The sequence below is a fragment of the Bos indicus x Bos taurus genome, chromosome 3, assembly GCF_003369695.1.
Source record: "Bos indicus x Bos taurus breed Angus x Brahman F1 hybrid chromosome 3, Bos_hybrid_MaternalHap_v2.0, whole genome shotgun sequence".
NCBI lineage: Eukaryota > Metazoa > Chordata > Mammalia > Artiodactyla > Bovidae > Bos > Bos indicus x Bos taurus.
Window position 1 is genome coordinate 73,081,840 of NC_040078.1, and position 23,052 is coordinate 73,104,891.

General features: G+C 33.6%; 1 protein-coding gene and 1 pseudogene across 3 annotated transcripts in view; one reads left to right on the top strand and one right to left on the bottom strand.

Annotated features, from left to right (window-relative positions):
• The window catches only part of NEGR1 (neuronal growth regulator 1), a 1,035,936-nt gene that overhangs the window by 132,304 nt on the left and 880,580 nt on the right, over positions 1–23,052 (top strand). The gene's annotated exons all lie outside the window — the stretch shown is intronic.
• On the bottom strand, positions 20,444–21,244 carry LOC113889734 (annotated as a pseudogene).

Genomic DNA, 23,052 nt, shown 5'->3' on the forward strand with positions numbered 1-23,052 from the left:
TCTAGAGTATCCTCAGGCATCATTGATCTGCTCTACTGTCTATTTGTTCCCAATTTCAGTATTTATTTTTTCATAGCTTCACTTTTCCTCTCCTAGTTTCCTTTTGTACGTAATCTTGATTCCTCACTTCTTTAGTTGGATACTAGCTTATTTATATCTGTCTTCTTTTCAAATATATTTATTTAAACATGCATATGTCCCTTTTAATACAATTTTCACTCTATTCCTCAGCAATTGAGATGTAGTATGTTTGTTGTCATTCAATTCTAAGTCTTTGAAAAATCCCATTATGATTTATGCTATGATTGTACATCAATTATTTAATGTATAATTCTATTGTTTTTGTTATATATTGTTAAGTTATTTAGACTGTGGTCATAGAATGTAATTCTTAGCCACTTCTTTAGATCAGTTCAATACTTAAGTCTCAGTATATAGACATTTTTGTAATTGCCTTATATAAGCTTGAGGATGAATATTCTCCATATATTTTTTTAATGCCCATTAAATTTATGTTATTGATTGTGTTTTTAAAATATTTTATACCTATATTATGTTTTTTCCAACATGATGTCAATATTGAGAGAAACATGTTAATATCTGCTACTTTGGTAGTTTAGTTCAGTTCATTTCAGTCACACAGTCTGTCCACCTTTTTGTGACCCCATGAACCACAGCATGCCAGGTCTCCCCTCTGTCCATCACCGACTCCCAGAGTTTACCCATTGAGTCGGTGATGCCATCCAACCATCTCATCCTCTGTTGTCCCCTTCTCCTCCCACCTTCAATCTTTCCCAGCATCAGGGTCTTTTCAAATGAGTCTGCTCTTTGCATCAGGTGGCCAAAGTATTGGAGTTTCAGCTTCAACATCAGTCCTTCCAATGAACACTCAGGACTGATCTCCTTTAGGATGCACTGGTTGGATCTCCTTGCAGTCCAAGGGACTCTCAAGAGTCTTCTCTAAAACCAAAGTTCAAAACCTGCTTTTAAATATGCTGTCTAGTTTGGTCATAACTTTCCTTCCAGGGAGTAAGTGTCTTCTAATTTCACAGCTGCAGTCACCATCTGCAGTGATTTTGGAGCTCCCCCCCCCCAAAAAAAAAAAATAAAGTCAGTCACTGTTTTTACTGTTTCCCCATCTATTTGCCATTAATTAATGGGACCAGATGCCATGATCTTAGTTTGCTGAAGCTTGAGCTTTAAGCCAACTTCTTCACTCTCCTCTTTCCCACTTTCATCAAGTGGCTCTTTAGTTCTTCTTTGCTTTGCTTCTTTGCATAAGGGTGGTGTCATCTCCATATCTTAGGCGATTGATATTTCTCCCAGCAATCTTGATTCCAGCTTGTGCTTCATCCAGCCCAGCGTTTCTCAAGATGTACTCTACATAGAAGTTAAATAAGCAGGGTGACAATATACAGCCCTGACGTACTCCTTTTCCTATTTGGAACCAGTCTGTAGTTCCATGTCTAGTTCTAAGTGTTGCTTCTTGACTTGCGTACAGATTTCTCAGGAAGAAGTTCATGTGGTCTGGTATTCCCATCTCTTTCAGAATTTTCCACAGTTTACTGTGATCCACACAGTCAAAGGCTTTGTTTTGGCATAGTCAATAAAGAAGAAATAGATGTTTTTCTGGAACACTCTTGCTTTTTTGATTATCCAGTGGATGTTGGCAATTTGATCTCTGGTTCCTCTGCCTTTTCTAAAACCAGCTACTTTGGTAATTACTATATAAATTTTCTTCTGGTTCTGTCAATTTTTGTGTATAAAATTTTTGTTTTTTTATTAAGTGTAAGCATTTTGGGGATTATTATGTATTCCAAATGGATTGACCTATTTATCATTATATAATGACATTCTGTGAGATAGTAATAGTCATAAAGTTTTTATGATTTGTTTGATTTTTCCCCTATTAAAGAAATCAAATCTTTCTCACATCATAGAAATATTTTCTATATTGTTTGAAATGTTGGCATTACTGTTTATTTTTTAAATAATCATTGTATCGTTCCTTTGTTTCTCTTGTCTTATTGCATTGACTGTAGCTTCAAGTAAACATTATATAATAATGTTAGTTTTTTTAGTCTTTAATATTTGACCAAGTATTATGCCTTTCTAAGCATGTGTGTTTATATATGAGTACATATAATTTTATACACTGTTGCATTGTCATTTCCTATTTATCTATCCAACAATATTTTGAGCTATAAATTCCTTCAGGAGAGTTTTCTTTTTTCAACAATTATATATCCATGGCTAGCATAAACCCTAATACATTAATGAGACATTAAATTAGTATTTATTAACTAAATGACTTTATTTCATAAACGAGTAGATAAATATATACCATCAGAAAAAAGTGTTTATGCACTAAATAATAGATAATGAGAGAACTGTTGTACAAACCTTTGATCATTATTTCAGGGGGTTGTTTTTGTTTGTTTTTCTTTCAACAAATTACTTCTCTGACATAATGCTCCCTGTATAGCATTTGAGATTTTAGTTCCCCAGCCATGGATTCGGAGAAGGCAATGGCACCCCACTCCAGTGTTCTTTCCTGGAGAAGCCCAGGAGTCTGGTGGGCTGCCATCTATGGGGTCGCACAGAGTTGGACACGACTGAAGTGACTTAGCAGCAGCAGCCATGGATTGAATCCATATGCTCTTTAGGGGCAATCTTAACTGCTAGACTGCCAGAGAAATCCCATCTCTGAATTTGTTAAAATATGAAGTTATGAGAGTCAGGTTTGTCTGTTTAGTTGGCTGATTTTTATTGTTGTTGTTTTTGTTTTGTGGCTCAGTGGTAAAGAATCTGCCTGCCCACACAGGAGAGGCAGGTTTGATCCCTGGATTGGGAAGATCCCCTGGAGAAGGAAATGGCACCCCACTCCAGTATTATTTCCTGGGAAATCCCATGGACAGAGGAGCCTGGCAGGATACACTCCATGCAGTCTCAAAGAGTCGAAATGACTTAGCAAGTAAACATCCAACAGTATTTATTTTATTTTTATTTTATTTATTAAAAAAAATAATCCTTGCTAAGGTGTTGTTGATGAACCAAGATATAAACCAAGCAACAAAAAGGCAAATGAGTCAGGAAGATGGTAAGTATATAAGCTTTGTGTTATTTTTAGATTTTGTTGTTCAAGTTGCAGAATGACATTGTGGAAATTATGAGAAAATACTTAAAATTACCATTTTGAGTTTATACAACTTTTAAAGTCTTTATAGTGTAAACATTAATATGAGTGTGCATATTTTAAAAACCTAAAAATCAACACAGAACTAACCTTGTTACAGTTTCTGGCCAATTATGACTGTAGAAGTCCAGGTTTTTCATACGACTGTAATCAACCATGTTACAAAATCATTCATTTGATAAAGTGACTGCTAGCCAAACACCACCAAAAATACCTCAGTTCCAAAATTTAAGATTTGAAATAGACTTAATAAAATTTGACATATTGTCTTTGACATTTGCTAAGGAGCCAGGTAAGCTCATTTAGTTTTGTTTTGTTTGGCAGTCATCAAATAGTTATTAGATGTATCCTCTTCAAATGCATTTCAGTTAAGTTTTGCAATGGTTCTACTTACTCATTGTAGCAGCAAAAATTCCTACCACAGCCCCCCAAATTTCACATTCTTAGGAAGAATTCTCAGCCAGGTTGCCTCCTTCATTACACATTCTTTTTTAAAAGAAGCAATGATTAGCTTTTCCTCTCAAATCAGTGCATGTCAGTTACAAATTCATAGCAGCTTTGTAGCTTGAAAGGCTTGTGCTTCATGACAGGTGTCAAGACTGGTGATGATTTAAATTAATACTAAAGAATAGTAAAGGAGAGACAGAAGAATTCTGCAAAGTCTTCTCCAAGACACTCAGCTTTGGGACTTTAATGTCCATGAAAATGAATTGCTACTAGGCAAATTATGAGAGGATTTAGAGTAGTGATATATGAAGAGAACAGCACAAAGATATGTCAATCTGGTATTTTGGATGTCAATCTGATATTCAAGTTATAAACTGGTATTATAGTTATTATACAAGGATATTAGTAATTGATAGATTCAAAACTTTCTGGGTAGGATTAGCTGATAAGTGTTTTACTATTTCTGAACAAGGCTATATGTTAAGATATATTACTTCCCAATGTTAATTTTAAAGTTAGTATATAAAAACTAGTATATACTAGTTTATATACTAATAAAAATTAGTATATAAAAAATTAGTATGGCATAGAACTCCTGAAGATTTTAATAACTTTCTGTATTTGATTTAGAAAATTTCATAAATCCTTTAGGAAATATTATATCAACGAAGATACCTTTTTAGGAGCACATATATTTCTAACTGTGCAATTTTAAGATAAAATAAGTGTGCATTATGCATACAAATACTAGAATATACAAAACACACACACATTTTTCTGTTTCTAACAGTAAGTGAGATTATCAAAGCCAGCCATAATCAATGTACATTAACTAAAAGTGTAGGTCAATGAAGAGAGTATGGTGAGCCCTGTGGAACTGAAAGAAATTGCACAGCGTCATTTAGTAGGAAATCCCTGTTTTCCCCAAATCCTAAATACATTCTGCTTATAAATGCAGCCTCTAAATCCTGTGAATTCACACAAAATTACATCTGCTGTGTTCACTTATGCCACCTACCCACTAGTGTTAAAATGGCAAATTAAAACAGATTTGCAGTATAGCATTGCTATTGACACAGTGAAAGAATTTGCTCTGCCATGAATTACAATATAGTTTGGTGAAGACATCTTACCCCACTTCCCACCACCACAGCCAACAACAACAACAAAAATGATAAAATCACATACCACCTAGAAAAAGAAGAAAATCTGAGAATTCTGAGTAATGTCCTTCAGCTTGCAAAGAAATGATAACTTACAGTGAATGGTGTCACACTCATGATCTCCAGTGAAGACGATTTAGCTTCAGGACCAGGGACTCTTGATCACTCAAGAGCTTTTGTGTAGCAGACTTTTATTAAAGTAAGAAAAGTGACAGAGAAAGCTTCTGACACAGACATCAGAAGGGGAACAGAGAGTGTCCCCACTTGCTAGTTGTATCAAGGCCTTATATACTTTTACCAGACCCACTTCCACAACATATGTCTTAAGATAACAAGATTATTCAGAAAACCTTCTTGTTAAGGAGAAACATGTCCTCAAGCAAGATACATTGTTATATTGACTAAGACAAAGCATGTAGAAAAAAATGTTTGTACTTTTCTCTTTGAGAGCCCTAGACCCCTTTTTCCTTCTCAAGGGCTTGAGGCCCCTTTCTCCTCCTCAGGGACCCTGGACTTCTTATCAACCTACCTAGAAATTGACTGGAGAAGGCAATGGCACCCCACTCCAGTACTCTTGCCTGAAAAATCCCATGGATGGAGGAGCCTGGTAGGCGGCAGTCCATGGGGTCGAACAGAGTCGGACACGACTGATCGACTTCACTTTCACTTTTCACTTTCACGCATTGGAGAAGGAAATGGCAACCCACTCCAGTGTTCTTGCCTGGAGAATCCCAGGGACGGGGGAGCCTGGTGGGCTCCTGTCTATGGGGTCGCACAGAGTTGGACACGACTGAAGTGACTTAGTAGCAGCAGCAGCAGAAATTGACTCTCTCAGAAAGATGAGAGTAATTTTATTCCAGAATGATGAGTCAGGCAGATAAAACTTTTTTGTATGTGAGTAGAAAATAAAACTAAATATGAAAAGTAGGTGAAATTGGTAGAAGTAAGCCCTAATTGGACTGACAATTACCAAGGAGAAAATCCTTTAAAAGAAGAAACAGGAAAAAAAAAAAAAAAGAAGAAGAAACAGGGTGATATTTAGGAGTGTTATTTTATGATAATACTGAATAAGGGGAAAAAAGGAAAACAATAAAGGGCAGAATAAAGATTGGAAAGGGATCACACAGAAAAATACAAAGAACAAAATTTTTCTTAGATATTGATGCCCTCTAAAAAAAAAGAAGAAGAAACAGGGTGATATTTAGGAGTGTTATTTTATGATAATACTGAATAAGGGGAAAAAAGGAAAACAATAAAGGGCAGAATAAAGATTGGAAAGGGATCACACAGAAAAATACAAAGAACAAAATTTTTCTTAGATATTGATGTCCTCTGATATGGGCCTGTACCACCAAATGCTTATTTATCTATGGCGAAGGAAAAAGGAATTTTTACCAGCCTAGCCCAGCAAAACTTAATATCAAAATACACCACTTCATATAGCACACAAAAACAACATATATTTTAGAAAAGCATATTGTATGTGTGCTCAACTTCAGGTCTGTACACGGCTGCTTCAGTGACCAAAAAGAGAAAAGAGAAAACCTCTCGTATCACCTTGAGATTCTGTTTTCTGCCATTATGTTTAGTGTTCACAGCCAACAAAAATGCTGTTCAACAACTTGATTTATTTGAAATGAACTCTCAATGATTAATGTATCTGGAATAAATATAAAACTACATGGGCATACCTTAGTAAGTCAGAGGAACACACACACATGTAAATTTTAAGAAGCTGAATCTAAGGATTCCTGTTTTTGAGCATGTCTTTCTACTTACTACCCAGAACACTTGATTTATTAGTATTATCTTATCCCAGATAAATAGACATTTTATACTTATTCCAGATTCATTATCATGGGTTACATATAGTTTTTTACTAAAATTGACGATTACATGACTCTGATGTGCTCTTCTGATAGTTCATTTTAAAAACACATAAACAAATATGCAGAATATATAGTAAGACAGTCAAAGCCTAGGTGTTGAGCAGCGTATCTAGATTTGAAGGAAGGACCAGGATCAAGTCTTGCCTTGTAATTTTCTAAGATAAGAAAAATCATACAGAATCAGAAAAAAATGGTATTGTTTCTGAGGGGTATAGAGGAGAAGTCAAAGAAGCAGATGATATTTTAAAAGAAGACACATGCTTTTCCTTCTGAAATGTAGAGATCAACAAACCCCTCTTCAATGATATTTTCATCTTAAAATGTGTATATTATCAGAGAGGTGAGAAACTATCTGTGGAAAGGTGTTCAGGTCTATGCAGTTTGTTTGTGAATGGTGGACTATCAAGTGGCACAAACTTTGTTAAAACGCTAAACTGTTTTGTTTTTCTTCTTTAACATGGGAAATATATGGATATCTAATTATAAAAGTGTGTGTTCCATGTACATATCCATTCTATGTGCTGAATTTCCAATTCATATCCCATAGTAATTATAGTTTATATGCATATATAGGTGATTCATTACTCATCCATTTTAACAGCATCTCTTGTAGTTTTGTGATTATATCTTCTTTACACTAGTAATAAATACTTCCAATGCAAATAATATTAAAAATATAATATTAATTGATTAGGTCCTTTCGCTCACCTTTGTATCACCACATGTAGTCTCATAATCAAGCATATTCCTATCTATTCAATCTTAGATTTTTTAGGGAAAAGAGAATTAATGAGATGGAATTTGGGTTGCATGCGAGTCATATAAGATTTGCATTATTTAGAATAAGTAGAAAGATCATGTATGTTTGAAACATTCAACTCAGGGTTGATTATGCACTTATTTCTATGATATCTTTCCACTTTAAGCAGTGATTTTCTTTAAAAAAAAATTCTACTCCAAAACCTAAGGGATCCAACACTTCTTCTATCAAAGGAGAAATGGGCATTGAGAAAGTCCCAAGTCATTCTGACAGATCCTTCTCCAATTAAAAAGTACTAAATTAATATGTATGTACATTTAAAAACATTTCCTTTGTTGTCAGTACATTTTCTTGAAATAAAACTAGAGTGACATCAATTCACAGTGTAATTGAATACTAAAACACCAGTAATATTGAATAAACTGTGTATCTAGGAAAAGATTTTTCTATTGCTTTTCATAATTAGTTTAAATATATTCACTGTTGGGTAGAAGAAATGGCTGCTTTAAAGGATGCTGCTGCTGCTAAGTCGCTTCAGTTGTGTACGACTCTGTGTGACCCCATAGACAGCAGCCCACCAGGCTCTGCCGTCCCTGGGATTCTCCAGGCAAGAACACTGGAGTGGGTTGCCATTTCCTTCTCCAATGCATGAAAGTGAAAAGTGAAAGGGAAGTTGCTCAGTCGTGTCTGACTCTCGTAACCCCATGGACTCCAGTCTACCAGGCTTTTCCATCCATGGGATTTTCCAAGCAAGAGTACTGGAGTGGGGTGCCATTGCCTTCTCCCACTTTAAAAGGTAGTTTTTTGTAAATCATTAAAAGTGGCTATTTAATCATGAGAAATGTAAATCCTACAAGAAGTTAATTACAAAAACAATTGGCTAGAGTTATCCGTTGAACTCCATGGGCTTTAACGGATCAACATGAAGGTAGATTTTTTTAATGGTAATGCCACTGTGCTATATACATTAGCAGTTGGTTGAATCCACATATGCAGGAGGCCAACTCCTCCCACATATTTGGACTTTTGATTGCATGAAAGATTGGTGCCCCCTATGCCCCACTTGTTCAAGGGCTAACTGTGGTATAATTTTTGCAAATTAAAGTAATTTAAAAATCTAAAATTATTTTTATTTTATAGGAATATTACAGTATATTTTTGGTTTTGTTTGGCCACATTGACTCCTTATTCCCCTCTCATGACATTTTCTCCAGTATGAAGGTAGATCAATTTATGTATCTATATCCTGTTCTCATCTTCTCACTCATGCTACCTTAGGGGTAACTTGACTGTCTTAATTGGTGAATGTGGAAAAAGTATTTGGGAGTGCATGGTCAGAGAAATCTGTTTGTATAAATCTATCATCTTGGGGTTCAGATTTAGTAAGCGTAATTGCTGGCATACATAAGTCAGGTTCTGCATTATCAACTTTAAAAATATTTCTATGTACACCTGCCTTTTTGTTCACCTTGTTTTTTTATAGGTAGTTTAGAATTGAAGCAGAAAAGAGAATAATTACAGGACTCCTCAGTTCTGACAATTTTTTTTTATTTTGCCAACACTTAGAAATTTATTGTTATTGTGTTACAAAATATGGGAGTCTACCCTTTTAATTAATTTTGAAATGTACAATGTGTGCGTGGTCAGACATGTCCAATTCTTTGCAACCCTATGGACCGTTGCCCACCAGGTCCTTTTGCCATGGGATTTTCCAGGCAAGAATACTAGAATGGGTTGCCATTTCGTACTCCAGTGGAACTTCCTGACCCAGAGATCAAACCAGTGTCTCCTGTGGCCCCTGCGTTGGGAGGCTGATTCTTTACTACTGAGCCACTTGGGAAGCGAAATTTATGATACAGTGTTGTTAATTATAGTTACCATGTTGTAGAACAGATCTCTGAAATTATTCATTTTATACAATTGAAACTTTATACCCAATGAACAGCAATTTCCTGTTTCCCCTCCTCCCAGTCCTCACCATCCCCCATTCTATTCTCTGTTTCTATGGTGTTTGGCTGTTTTAGATATCTTATACAAGTGAACTCATGCAGTACTCAGCTTTCTGCAACTGGCTTATTTCACTTAGCATGGTGTCCTCTAGGTTCATCCATGCTGTCCCACATTGCAGAATTTCCTTCTTTTCTAAGTCTGAATAATATTGAATATTCTATTGTATACACACACAAAATTTATTTATCCATTGATGGGCACTTCAGTTGTTTCTGAATTTTTACTATTGAGAATAATGTGATGAACATAGGAGTGTGTATATCTCTTTGAGGTCTGGATATCATTTCTTTTGGATATGTACCAAGAAGTGGGATTGCTAAACCTATAGTAATCCTATTTTTAATATTCTGAGGAACTGCTATACTATGTTCATAACAGCTGCATTATTTAACATTCTTAGCAACAGTGTGCAAACATTTTAATTTCTCCACAAATCCTTGTTACTTTTCTTTTTTTTTGATAAGCCTTTTAACCATTTATGTGCCTTCTTTTAAGGAATATTGCTGTTAATTCCATACTTCCAATTTATCCTCCCCACTTCCCCTTTGTTAACCATATGTTTCTTGTATATGTCTGAGTCTGTTTCTGTTTTGTATATAGAGTCATTTTGTATTATTTTTAGATTCCACAGATAAGTGATATCATATATTACTTGGCTTTTTCTGTCTGACTTACTTTTCTAAGTTGAATATACTCTTAGGTCCATCTATGTGTTGCAAGTGGCAATATTTCATTCTTTTTTATAACTGAGTGATACCCATTTTATATATATATCATATTTTCTTAAGCCAAGTATCCATTGATGGACACTTGGGTTGTTTCCATGTCTTGGCTATTTTAAGTAGTGCTGCTGTGAACATTGGGATTTACATATCTTTTCAAATTGGAGTTTTTGTTTTTCCAGATATATACCCAGGAGTGGGATTGCTAGATCATATGGCAGCTCTATTTTTAGTGTTTCAAGGGAACTCACTGCTCTTTTCCATAATGGTTGCAACGGTTTACATTCTCACCACCACGTAGGAATTTTTTCCTTTTCTCCATACCTTCTCTAGGACTTATTTGTAGACTTTTTGATGACGGAAATTCTGACCAGTGTAACATGTTACTGCATTGTGGTTTTGATTTGCATTTCTCCAACAGCATTGTGGGGCATCTTTTCATACACCTGTTGGCTATTTGTATATCTTCTTTGGAAAAATGTGTATTTAGATCTTTTGTCCATTTTTTGGATTGGGTTTTTTTTTTTTAATATTGAGTTGTATGAACTCTTTGTATATTTTGCTAAAATTTACTGAGGATTAATACATTTATGTTCATCAGATATTTGGACATTTAGTTTTCTTTTTCTGTAGCATCTTTGGTATCAGGATAATATTGGCTTCATAAAATGAGTTAGGAAGTGTTCCCTACTTTTCAATTTTGGGGAAGATTTTTAGAATTGGCGTTGATTCTTAATATGTTTGATATAGTTCAACAGTGAAACCATCTGATCATGGGCTTCCTTGTTGGAAGGTAAGATTTATTAAAAAAAAAAAAAAAAAGAACAGAAGGAAGTTTTCATTCCAGTATTTTTATCAGAACCCTTAAACCCCAATATTTTAGCAAAATGATGGAATTTATGCAGTTTTTCACAGTATTATCAAACTTCTATAAAATTTACCTCTTTCATGTCAATGGGAAAAATATTTCATCTAATTATCTGAATGTTAATCACTAGATTGATGTATTTAAACCTGAAAGTGAAATTCGCTCAGTTACGTCTGACGCTTTGTGACCGCATGGACTATATATTCCGTGAAATTCTCTAGGCCAAAATACTGGAGTGGGTAGCCTTTCCCTTCTCCAGGGGATCTTCCCAACCCAGGGATCGAACCCAGGTCTCCCACATTATAGGTGAATTCTTTACCAGCTGAACCAGAAACCCACTGTGTAGTTAAACCTAGTTTACCTTTACTTACTTCCTGGTTTACACATCACCTAGCCACTATCCTTTTATTATAAAGAACAATTACATGATGACAGATACTCTCATTGTATTATTATCTGACACAGCAAAGTCTTAAGTGTATTCAACAAATGCTGAGAGAACGTCTTCTATTTTACAGGTGCATTGTAAGTTTCTGTATGTATCTACTGAATTAATTGTAAACTATACACATTTTTAAACTATGTGTTTTTATGGACACTTACATATAAGGTAAAAACAATCCACTTCATAAATAGTTTGAAAATCTGAAATTAAAGACAATAGAAGCTACTATAGAAGTTTTTTTTTTTTTAATTTTCACTTTTATCCTCAAATTATTAAATACTGTGTTATCTTTCAACTTGATGTTTGTATATTACTGAATTTAAGTTGGGGTGATATTTAGTTAGGCTAAAGTCTACTTCACTAAACATTTCCAAAAATCTGAAGAATATGATAAGGTTCACAGCAATGTTATCCATAACTAGCTTTATTTTTTTTGTTAAAAATAAAGCTTTATTTTTTTGTTAATTTAGGTCAACTCTTCAAGTTTATTGCTTGCCACTTGAAGATTAATAGCTCAACAAGTGGAACTCTGAACTTTTTGGAAATATACTACATTATTTTGTATATAATATTATTTATTTATTTGGATAAATATAAATCTTTCATAATAATAATTTAATCCTGTAATAGACACTATTATAATCCTTTAGGCAAGAGAAATGGAGGCACATAAGAGATGGATACATTTCCATAAGTTGTGTCTCTGGAGTCTGTGATCTTCAATTAGTCAGTTCAGTCATGTCCAACTCTTGCGACCCCGTGGACTGCAGCACATCAGACTTCCCTGTCCATCACCAAATTTCAGAGTTTGCTGTGATCTTAACAAATTCAAAGACTGCCTCTCTGAAAAGCTTTTTGTAAATAAATGGTTATGATCATGGGTGAATAATGGTTTCCAATTTTTTGTCCCCTTTGCCATTGCCTAATTGATAATGAGGGAGAATTCATTCCTGGATAATGAGAGTTATTTTAATATTTCATCACTCATGTTATTCAGATTGTGTTTGTTCATGTGCTTTTTACTATCTCACTCACTAAACACCTCCTATGTGTTAGGTTCTGTGGTATGCATTGAACAAAACCAAAAGGTTTCCTGTGTTGATTACCTGAAGAGTGAGGAAAAGCTAAGATACATAAAGAGAATTAGTTATTTATTATTAAAGGTTCAGTTGCTCAGTCATGTCTGACTCTTGTTAACCCGTAGACTGCAGCATGCCAGGCTTCCCTGTCCAGGAGCTTGCTCAAACTCATGTCCATTTCCATCATGTCAGTGATGCCATGAAACCATCTTGTCCTCTGTCATCCCCTTCTCCTCCTGCCTTCAGTCTTTACTAGCATCAGGATATTTTCCTACCAGTCAGCTCTTCACATCTGAAGGCCAAAAGTGTTGGAGCTTCAGCTTTAGCATCAATCCTGACAATGACTATTCGGGATTGATTTCCTTTAGAATTGACTGGTTTGATCTCCTTGCTGTCCAAGGGACTCTCAAGAGTGTTTTCCAGCACCACAGTTCAAAAATATCAATACTTCGGAACTCAGCCTTCTTTATGGTCCAACTCTCACATCCATACATGACTACTGGAAGAACCATAAGTTTGACCATACAGACCTTTGTTGGCAAAGTAATGTCTCTGCTTTTTAATATACTGTCTAGGTTTGTCATGGCTTTTCTTCCAAGGAGCAAGCTTCTTTAAATTTCATGTCTTCAGTCACAATTCACAATGATTTTGGAGCCCAAGAAAATAAAGTCTGTCACTATTTCCATTGTTTCCCCATCTAAAGGCCAAAGTTAAAACCACAATGTCATATGTGAAGTCTCATTGCTTATGGTACAGGAATAGCAAAATTTGTGAAATGTTATCTCCTGTGGAGACCTTCATTCTGAATCTCTAGCAACTATGAAACATATTTATGAAGCACCTCACTGCCAGTCATTGTACCAGATGTGCAAATAAAACAACACAGCATATGACAAACATATCTCTTACCACCAAAGAGTCTAACCACCCCCAGCCATCTCCATCACCGGTTGCCCATTCATTGTCCATTTGCTAGTGCTCTCTCTGTCATTCTTCAGTTACTATTTCTGATTGCTTGCAACACAAACACAGATGCCACACAAACATTCTCACACACATTCAGAGATTGATTCACTCATCAGATAATGCAACTGATTGGAACATGCTAGCCAGAAATGTCTAATAGGAGATTTTGGATACTCTTCTTTTTTCTCGGTATCATGCATTTTAGCTAAAACGATATGTTTTCACTTAAAGATGATTGGAACAGGAACCAAAAAAAAAAAAAAAAAAAGTATTGTTTAAGCCAGATTTAGTATTTGAGTGACTGTTGCAGTTAGGATTAAATGATATTGTGTACATATTGTTCCTTGAAAGATAACAGACATTCAACAGATTAATTATTTGCCTATATGAGAAAATGTATGAAAGTAATTTTAAACCATAAAGCAATATGTATTTTCTCCCTTTCTCTCTCTCTTTCCCCTATCTATCTCAATCAGTCAATCAGATTATTATGTTTAATATTCATCTTATTTTATTGCCTGTCTAAAGTGATTGTGGTAGTGGAAAACTATCTTTTCTGTTGAATCATTCACATCACATTGGTTGTGGGACAGTTGTTTTGGTAGTAATAATTTCGTTGTATCCTAAAATTGTATTTAAAATATGAAAATTGGCTTACTTATGTGGAAGATCAGTAGTATTTGTCATAACCGTGAATCTTTATTTCCATGCTTTCTGGTTCAGAATTACCTTTTGCTTTGTAGAATTCTTTTTTTTTTTTTTTTAAATCACACTTTGACCAAGGGAAACCTCCCTAACAAAGCATTAAATTTTGAAATCTAAGTATGAATTATCTCTGCGTTCAGGAGGGCATGGAGTTGGAGTCTGATGAAGTAGAATGAAAAATGATCTATGGATCCTCTCCAGTTTCTGCTGTTTCATTCTCTGATACAGAGTTGCTTTGTTAAAGAGACGGCTTCTTTATCAGGATATTTATGATGATTGCATGGGTATGGTGTGCATGCAGTTACTTCATTCCCTTTCTTTATTAACTTCTGACTTTTTTATTATCATGCTTTTTCTTTTTGCTATAAATAGTTAATTATTACCTTGATAGCACTGAGTAAAAACTTCTAGTTTTTTACTTGTACTAACTGTCATTGTTTGACTAGAGATTTATTTTTGCTAAACCCCTACCATGCTAGACAGCCATAAACCAAGGGACACACTGCATTAAGGGAAAATCCTTCTTTTGTGGCAATTCAACCCAAGGGAGTGTGTATGATTCCAAGTTCATTTAAAAAAAACAACAACAACTATTTATTAAGGGCCTGTAGATTTTGTCAAAGAGGTGTAGTTACCATCATTTAAACAAAGAGTTCCACTAATCAAATCTTAGAAAAATATATTGCTTTAATTAAGCTGTCACTGTTGACCAATATTATTACTGTTGATTTGTTAAAATAAAGTTCAATAAAAGGTCTCAATAAATTTAGTAGCAATCCTGTTGATTGTGGTGTATTGTAATAAGAGAATAAATTACTTAAATTTTAGTAACCAACTTCCAAATAAGTTCAAGATAATGCATAAGGATGAGTGTGCAATCTTCTTTATTAAATGTGTGATATGTTTATATCTTTTAATCTAATTCCCTGGTGTAAATTCATGACATGTCAATACTAAAATGTCTGGATAAAATTTAACATTTATAATTTTATAATTCCTTAGACATGATAGGTACAGAAACTTGCTTATTTCAGAAATAAGCCATGTCCGTGGATTAGTCCATATATTTCCAGTTGTATCTTTGGTATTCATGGTCTATCTTTCTGTACTAGTGAGCTACTTTGTGGTTTCTTGAATTGACCATATGGATTACATATGAATTATACACATGAGTCTTTTTCCCTAGGATGTCCCCCTTTTCTAACATAATATTCTTAATTTAATATGCTCCCAAGTAGTTTGTGCGTACTTCTGTGTTGCTGTTGTTTAGTTGGCTCGGTTGTGTCTAACTCTTTGCGATCCCATATACTTATTTCCCCATCTATATGCCATGAAGTGATGGGACTGGATGCCATGATCTTAGTTTTTTGAATTTTGAGTACTTCTGTGTTAGTACTTATTATATTACATGGCATTCATATGATGTTGGTGAGTATAACTGTGGTGTCTACATCTTTAATCTTTATAGCCATATCAAACAGAAAATTATCTGGCACATGTTAGATGTTCAAGATATCTCTATTGAAAAAAATTAACAATTTTAACTTCCTTTCAAATCTAAATATATCTTTCTTGGAAAATTATACTGAAAGAATGACAAGGTGAAAATTTCCTTTCTTATCTAATCATAATATTTATCAATAATATATCTAATTGATGATGCCCCAGAAATAATTGGTTATTATTTTGTATGTATTTCATTGCATACAGCAAATTGAATGCATTATTTCATTAAAAAATTAACAATTTAGTTCACATGAAAGACAATTTATAATTTATATTCAAAATAACTGTCTAAGAAAAAGCAGTTTTTATATTGTTCATGTTACTTGGTATAAAACTAGAGTTCCTGAAGCAAATATACATGTATTATAATCTGCCTCTAAAAATTATTAAAAATATAAGTGTCTCTTTGGAATCAAGATAGAATTCTGACCCTAAACTTAAGTCTTTGCCCAATTTCTACTTATTTCTAATATATATTGCTATTAAACTCTTTCCCTTTACTACAGATTGTATGTAAATTTCATGAAAGCAAAATTAACTTCAGACATCTATCACTTAAACAAGAACATGTTTGTTATTTTTAAGCAATAATATACATTTTATATAAAATATGGAAAAACTTTCAGTAAATGAAAATTTTCTAGTATTTCTCAAAAGTGTTCCTTAATTATTTCCTCTTCTATTTTTTTTATAAATATGAAATTGTCTGAAATCATTTGAAGTGCAGAATACAGACACAAGTAGAAATAGAAGCTGAGGAATTGATAGGGTGACATGGATTCAGAAATCAGATTCTCCCTTCACAACCAGTTTTTCTCTGTGGTTCAGTTTATTAGAACTAAAGGTCTCTTTCAAAATTATTTGACCATTTAATTCCTGATTATTGGACATAATTTAATAATATGATGCTTCTGGAGAATATCAAGCAACAATGAGGTGGTAAACTTACCTATTGGCTAGACTCCAAAAACAAGGAAAGTTATAAGATCAGCTATAATTACCAGTACTAAACATCCAAAATGGGATAGAGAAAATTTTAGCCCAAACCTGGCTATTGTCAAAGGAGGCATGGTAGATGGAAAAGAAATAATTTAATTGAAATTATTTACAATATGTAATATAAATATGGTCTAAGAAAATAAATACTCCTGTTTTATAACTTCTTCCATGCTTTTGAAACTTTTGTAATGTTTAAACTCTACTGCCTCAGAATAAAATATTTTATGTTTAAAAATAAATGAAGAATAAGGATGGGGAACAAATGTATACCTGTGGCAGATTCATTTCAATATTTGGCAAAACTAATACAATATTGTAAAGTTTAAAAATAAAATAAAATTAAAAAAAATAAAAATAAATGAAGAATAAATAAAAGTATAAAGAATAACATAACACTCTACCTCCCAAATAGATATAACAACTGCTGACACTTCAAGCTGCTTATTTTGTATCTTTTATTTTTAAAAGAATAACATATTACAGCAAGAAAAACATGAAAAATAGAATATTATAAATCAAACTCAGAATTTTTCACTCCATAATTTTCTTTTCTCCTAACCTTAAGTTATGTCATAAGCAAAGTGAAGTTGGCATGTATGTATACCTCCTACATTTTTATGCTGTATATAATAGTAATAATACCCATTTAATATATTTTAAAAAGCATAAATTGTACCATGCATGCATGCTAAGTCACTTCAGTTGTGTTCAGTTCTTTGCGAGTCCATGACTATAGTCCACCAGGTTCCTCTGTTCATGGAATTCTCCAGGCAAGAATACTGGACTGCGTGGCCATGGCCCTCTCCCGACCCAAGGATTGAACTTGCATTTACTGAGGTTCCTACATGCAGGCAGATTCTTTACCTATGGGAGATTTTACCATACGTTATCTATATTTTGATCATTTCCTTTTTTTCCCACTAACATGCCATTTTGGTGACTTATTCATGTCTAAAATAATGCTCTAGTTCATTCGTGTTATCTGCTTTATAGTATTGTATGAATATAGTTTCCAGGATATTTCTCTTTATTCATTCTTCCTCCGTTTCTCCCTCCCTCCCTCCTTTCCTTCCTTCCTTGCTTCCTTCTTTTAGATATATTTTATTTTGTTGTTGGTGGTGCATCCAGTCTGATGGTTGCAATTCATATTCCTTTCCCCATGATACCACTTTTAAATTGTTTATATTTCTGCTTTTATAATAGTTGTCTTTGGATTTTTACAAATATATTCAATTTGACAATACACTAAAGTTTGTAGCTTTATCCTCCGCCTAAACATTCCAGGATTCAGAATGCTTAAATATTGATTTTCCTCACATGTAACCTTTGATGTTATTCTATATTGTCTTAATTCTATAGTTTTAACTCACCATTGTAAATTATTGTGGTGCATATTGAGATTTACTAAAATCATTAATTTTTATGCTTACTGTTGATATTTTCACCCTACACCCTTCTCCTGAATTTTGTATATTTCCTTCTTTTCTACCCAAGTACATTGAGCAACAATATATGAAGAACATTCTGTTGTATCAGAAAATGTCTTCGCTGACAGTGAAGTTCAAATGGGTCTCTTCAGTGACAGTTCAGATGGGTCTAGAATTCAAGGGTCATAGATATTTTCCTTAAGCAGCTTGAAAATTATATTGTATTTATATATTTTATTAATGTTGTTTATAAGTCACGTAATAATCCATTTGTTGTTCCTCTATATATATTTTGATTTTCCATATGATATTGCTTATATGTGAAATTAAAAAAAAGATATAAATGAACTTATATACAAAACAGAAATAGACCCACAGACATAGAAAACAAACTTATGGTTACCAAAGGGGAAAGCAGAGGGAGGGATACATTAGGAGTTTTGGATTAACATATACACACTACTATGTATTAAGTAGATATCCAGCAAGGACCTTTTGTATAGTACAGGGGACTATATTCAATATTTTGTAGTAACCCATAAAGGAAAAGAGTCTGAAAACATAGATATACATGTATCATGATGCATGTATACATGAATCAGTTTGATGTACATCTGAAACTAGTATAACATTGTAAATCAACAGTGCTTCAATAAAAAAAAATTAAATAAATCATATAATTATCTCAATAAATGCAGAAAAAGCATTTGACAAAACTCAACATCCAATTTGTGATTTAAAAGAATTAGCCCATAAAAGTAAGTATACAGGAAACATATCTCAACATAATAAATGCCATTTATGACAAAGCCACAGTTAAAACGCTTCTCAGTTTTTTCCTCTAAAATCAGGAATGAGGCAAGGATGCCCAGTCTCACAAGGTGGGAGTGTGGGACTCAGAGATACAACCTACTATGTATAAGATAGATAAGCAACAAGGATATATTGTATAACACAAGGAAATATAGGCATTATTTTATAATTATATATTAAGTACAACCTATAAAAATATTGGGATCATAAGATGTATGCCATAAATTAATATTGTGTATCAGCTATACTTCAGTTGTAAAAATCTAGCTTTAAATTCTGTTTCTGGCATCATGTAATTCTCTCATTTATATCTAATTTTTGGAACTTCAAAAACATGAATATTTCTAAGTCAATTTATAAAATGTAATTTAGTATTTTATATTTTTGTAATAAGAAAGAACTCCACATCAGCTAGGGTTGCTTTATTGTCTAATGTGCTTCATCACATACTTAAGTCTTAGAATTTGTTCACATCATTGGCTAAAATTCTTAATACTATAGCAAGGGACGTGGTGCCTGTGCATCTGGAGCCTTAAGAATTGCTTATGTCACACTGTGTGTGTATGGATGTTTGTTTGTGCATGTGTGTTTAGGATGTTAAGTTTTGAGTATTCTTTTTTGCCAATACATATTTAAATAAAATTTGAATTTAGGTCACATGTTAAATAATTTATCAATATCAAATGTTTATGATCAGAAATAAACATCAGAAAAATCTCTCAAAACTCAATTGCAATGAAAAAAGGAATTGGAAAAAAAAAGACTAGAGCTTATATTTCTGTTTTCTTTAATGTTATGTTTTATTTCATATTAAGAATAATCTGAATTTCCTGGTGTATATTTACAATAAAAGATTGTGTCTTTCCCTTCTTCTAAAATTTCTTAAGAGAAAGGCTGACGTTACTGAATTGAGACCTGTTTTACTTCCAATGTAGGCCTATGAAAGTGAAAGTGAAAGTCACTCAGTCATCTCCGACTCTTTGAGACCTCATGGACTATACAGTCCGTGGAATTCTCCAGGCTAAAATCCTGGAATGGGTAGCTTGTCCCTTCTCCAGGGAATATTCCCAACTGAGGGATCAAACCCAGATCTCCCACATTGCAGGCAGATTCTTTACCAGCTGGAGTTACCAGGAAAGCCCAAGAATACTTGAGTGGGTAGCCTATCCCTTCTCCAGCAGATCTTCTTAACCCAGGAATGAAACTGGGGTCTTCTGCATTGCAGGTGGATTCTTTACCAGCTGAGCCACCAAGGAAACCCATCTAGGCATATAGTGCTATAAAATTCCCCTGAATACTGTTCAACAACATGCCACAAATTTCTTATTTTTCTTTTTTTGACTCATGAGTTATCTAGAAGTATTTTATCTAGTTCCAGTTTGGGGACATTTCCAGGAAATTTTATTTATTTATTTATTTTACCACAAATAAGATCTTTTATTTGTCACCATTAAGTCTGCATTTTAAACTGATTCTTGGACTGGTGGCTTGTGTCCATCAGCTCGTTCAACTTTAGCACCTGTCTCATCCCCAGTAGCTTTTCCAGAACTACTACCTTCACCATGTAGCTCCATGAGTTTTCCCAATTCAAATTTGGGCTTCTTCAGCATTTCTAACGAAGACATCATGGAGTGGATAAATAGATTGGCAAGCCTTTTCTATGTCTTTTCCAATGCTATCTGGAATCAATTTATTGACCACCTCTTTCAAATCATTGTCTGCACCTCTGGGGTCATGATTTCCATCATCTGGTGCACCTGCTGGTGCTGGGCGTAAGAGGTCTTCCGAATCTGACTGTCGCGCTTTTTAGTAAAACCCACACAGAACAGACGAAGCAAGTAACCATCGGTCGTCTTGACATCAACGTGGGCTTCAATCATGGTCTGCCATTTTTTGACCATGGAGCACATTTTGTCACGGGATAAGATCCATACCATGAAAATTAGGCAGGTTTTGCCCTGAACATCCTCAGTAATTAGCTTGAATTTTCTAAATGCTACTTCACCATTCTGCAGATCAGCAAGACTCACTTCAAAAACATGACCTTTGAGGCCATCAGATGTGATTTTGGTTCCTTGAGTTCTCGTGACCAATGTTTTCCCAATATTCCTTATATTGAACATAGCTGGTGCTTTCACATCATACCAGTCTTTTTTAGAAAATGGGTCAACCACTTTCTTTTTGGCTCCCTTTTTGCCTCCTTTCGTAAGGCGCTTGTTCTTGTCGATCGCCATGGTGCCGCTCAGAGAGCCAAAAGGTATTTATTTTTTTTAATTGCAATTTAATTTCACTGTGGAAAGAGAACATACTAAGACTTGAATTTTATCTATTGAGACAATTTTTTATGAGCCATAATAAAGCCTATCTTGATACATATTTCACGTGCACTTGAAGAGAATGTATACCGTGCTGTGTCTGGTAGAGTATTCTATAAACGTAAAATTACAATAAGTTCATTGATGGTGTTAAAGTGTTTCATATCATAAAAGATGCTTTTTCTTATTCTATTATTATTAATAGATACTTAAGAAACCTTTAACTTTAACTGTGGATTTGCCATTTATTCTTTCAGTTTTAGAGCATGACTTTATATATTTTGAAACTTTTTATTAGGTGAAATTAATTTAGGGTTTTGTCCTCTTGAATTATTTACATCTTATAATTATGAACACACCTTCTTTATCTCTGGTATATTCTTTGCTCTGAAGTAAGGGTTTTTTTTGTTGTTGTTGTTGTTGTTCTGTTATTTGTATAATGATCCCAACTTCCTTCTGATTAGTCTTGTGTAGAGTATGTTAGCCCATCTTTGAATTTTAACTTATTTATGCCTTTATATTTATGGTGTATTTCTGGCTATATAGAATAGGTTCTTGCTTTTTGTAATCCAGTTTGACAATCTCTGCCTTTTAACTGGGATGTTGAGAACATTTTCCATTTAGTTTGATTATCAGTATATTACATTTAGGTCTATGATCTTGCTTTTTTTTTGTCTTATTTGTTCCTTATTCCACTTTTGCTCTTTTTTTTTTTTTTCGCCTTTTGGCATCTTAAATATTCTCACCACCAAAAAAGAAATGGTAGATATGAGATATGGTAGAGATAGTGGTGTTAACTACTTCTGTGGTTGTACACATTTTGATTTATATAACTGTATCAAATCAACATGTAGGACCCCTTAAACTTACACAATGGTATGTGACAATTATATCTCAAAAAAGCTGGAAAATAGTATTTTACTATATAGTATAAAAAATTTTTACTTTGTTTTGTCTCATTAGCTTACCTCCTTGAAAGAATAAATTTTTATGGGAAAAAAGCATTTCTCATTACATTTTTATTCTCACTATGAAAGCACAATTTAACATCAAAAGGTACATTTTTCAGATATGAAAAGAATTTTGTATTTATTAATTCATATCAAAAGATTTGGCTTCCAAGTAGTAATTTAGACTGTAGGAGCTATATATTTAAAGCTAATCAAATTTATGATGGATTTTTTCCTGCATATCTGCAAAAGTGACAAGCTAGTTAATTTAAAAGTATGGATTGATTAATAACTCTGTCTATGAGTCTTTATTTGTAGATGAATATAGTTGTGGCAAACTAATTTTTTAATTTTAAAAGAATGATATGTATGTATTGTTAAAGCTATTTTTAAAAAGTCTTGTAGTTTTTCAAGAAATCTTAAAATTAGCTGAACAGATATCTTTTCCGATTCAAATAAATAAAATCTCAAAGACAACTTGAAGACGCCTTCATGACTGTTTAGTAAAAGAAAAAATTTTAGCTCCCTTCCACTATTGGCTAGTTTTTACTTCACCAATAGATCTTTGAAATCCTCTGGCCCTTGCACTATACACTTTAGATTCTGTTTCAAATTTTAAAATAATCATCTTTTAATTTTACAGCATAAGTGCCTTAAATAGAAGGTGGCAACTGTCTTTTAGAATATATTATACATGTTATTTTTGTTCTTGATTGCTATAAAATCAGCTGAGATTTGGTGATTTCTCTTTTCACTCACTGGAGTTATAAGCTGCCCTGTGTTAATAGTAAA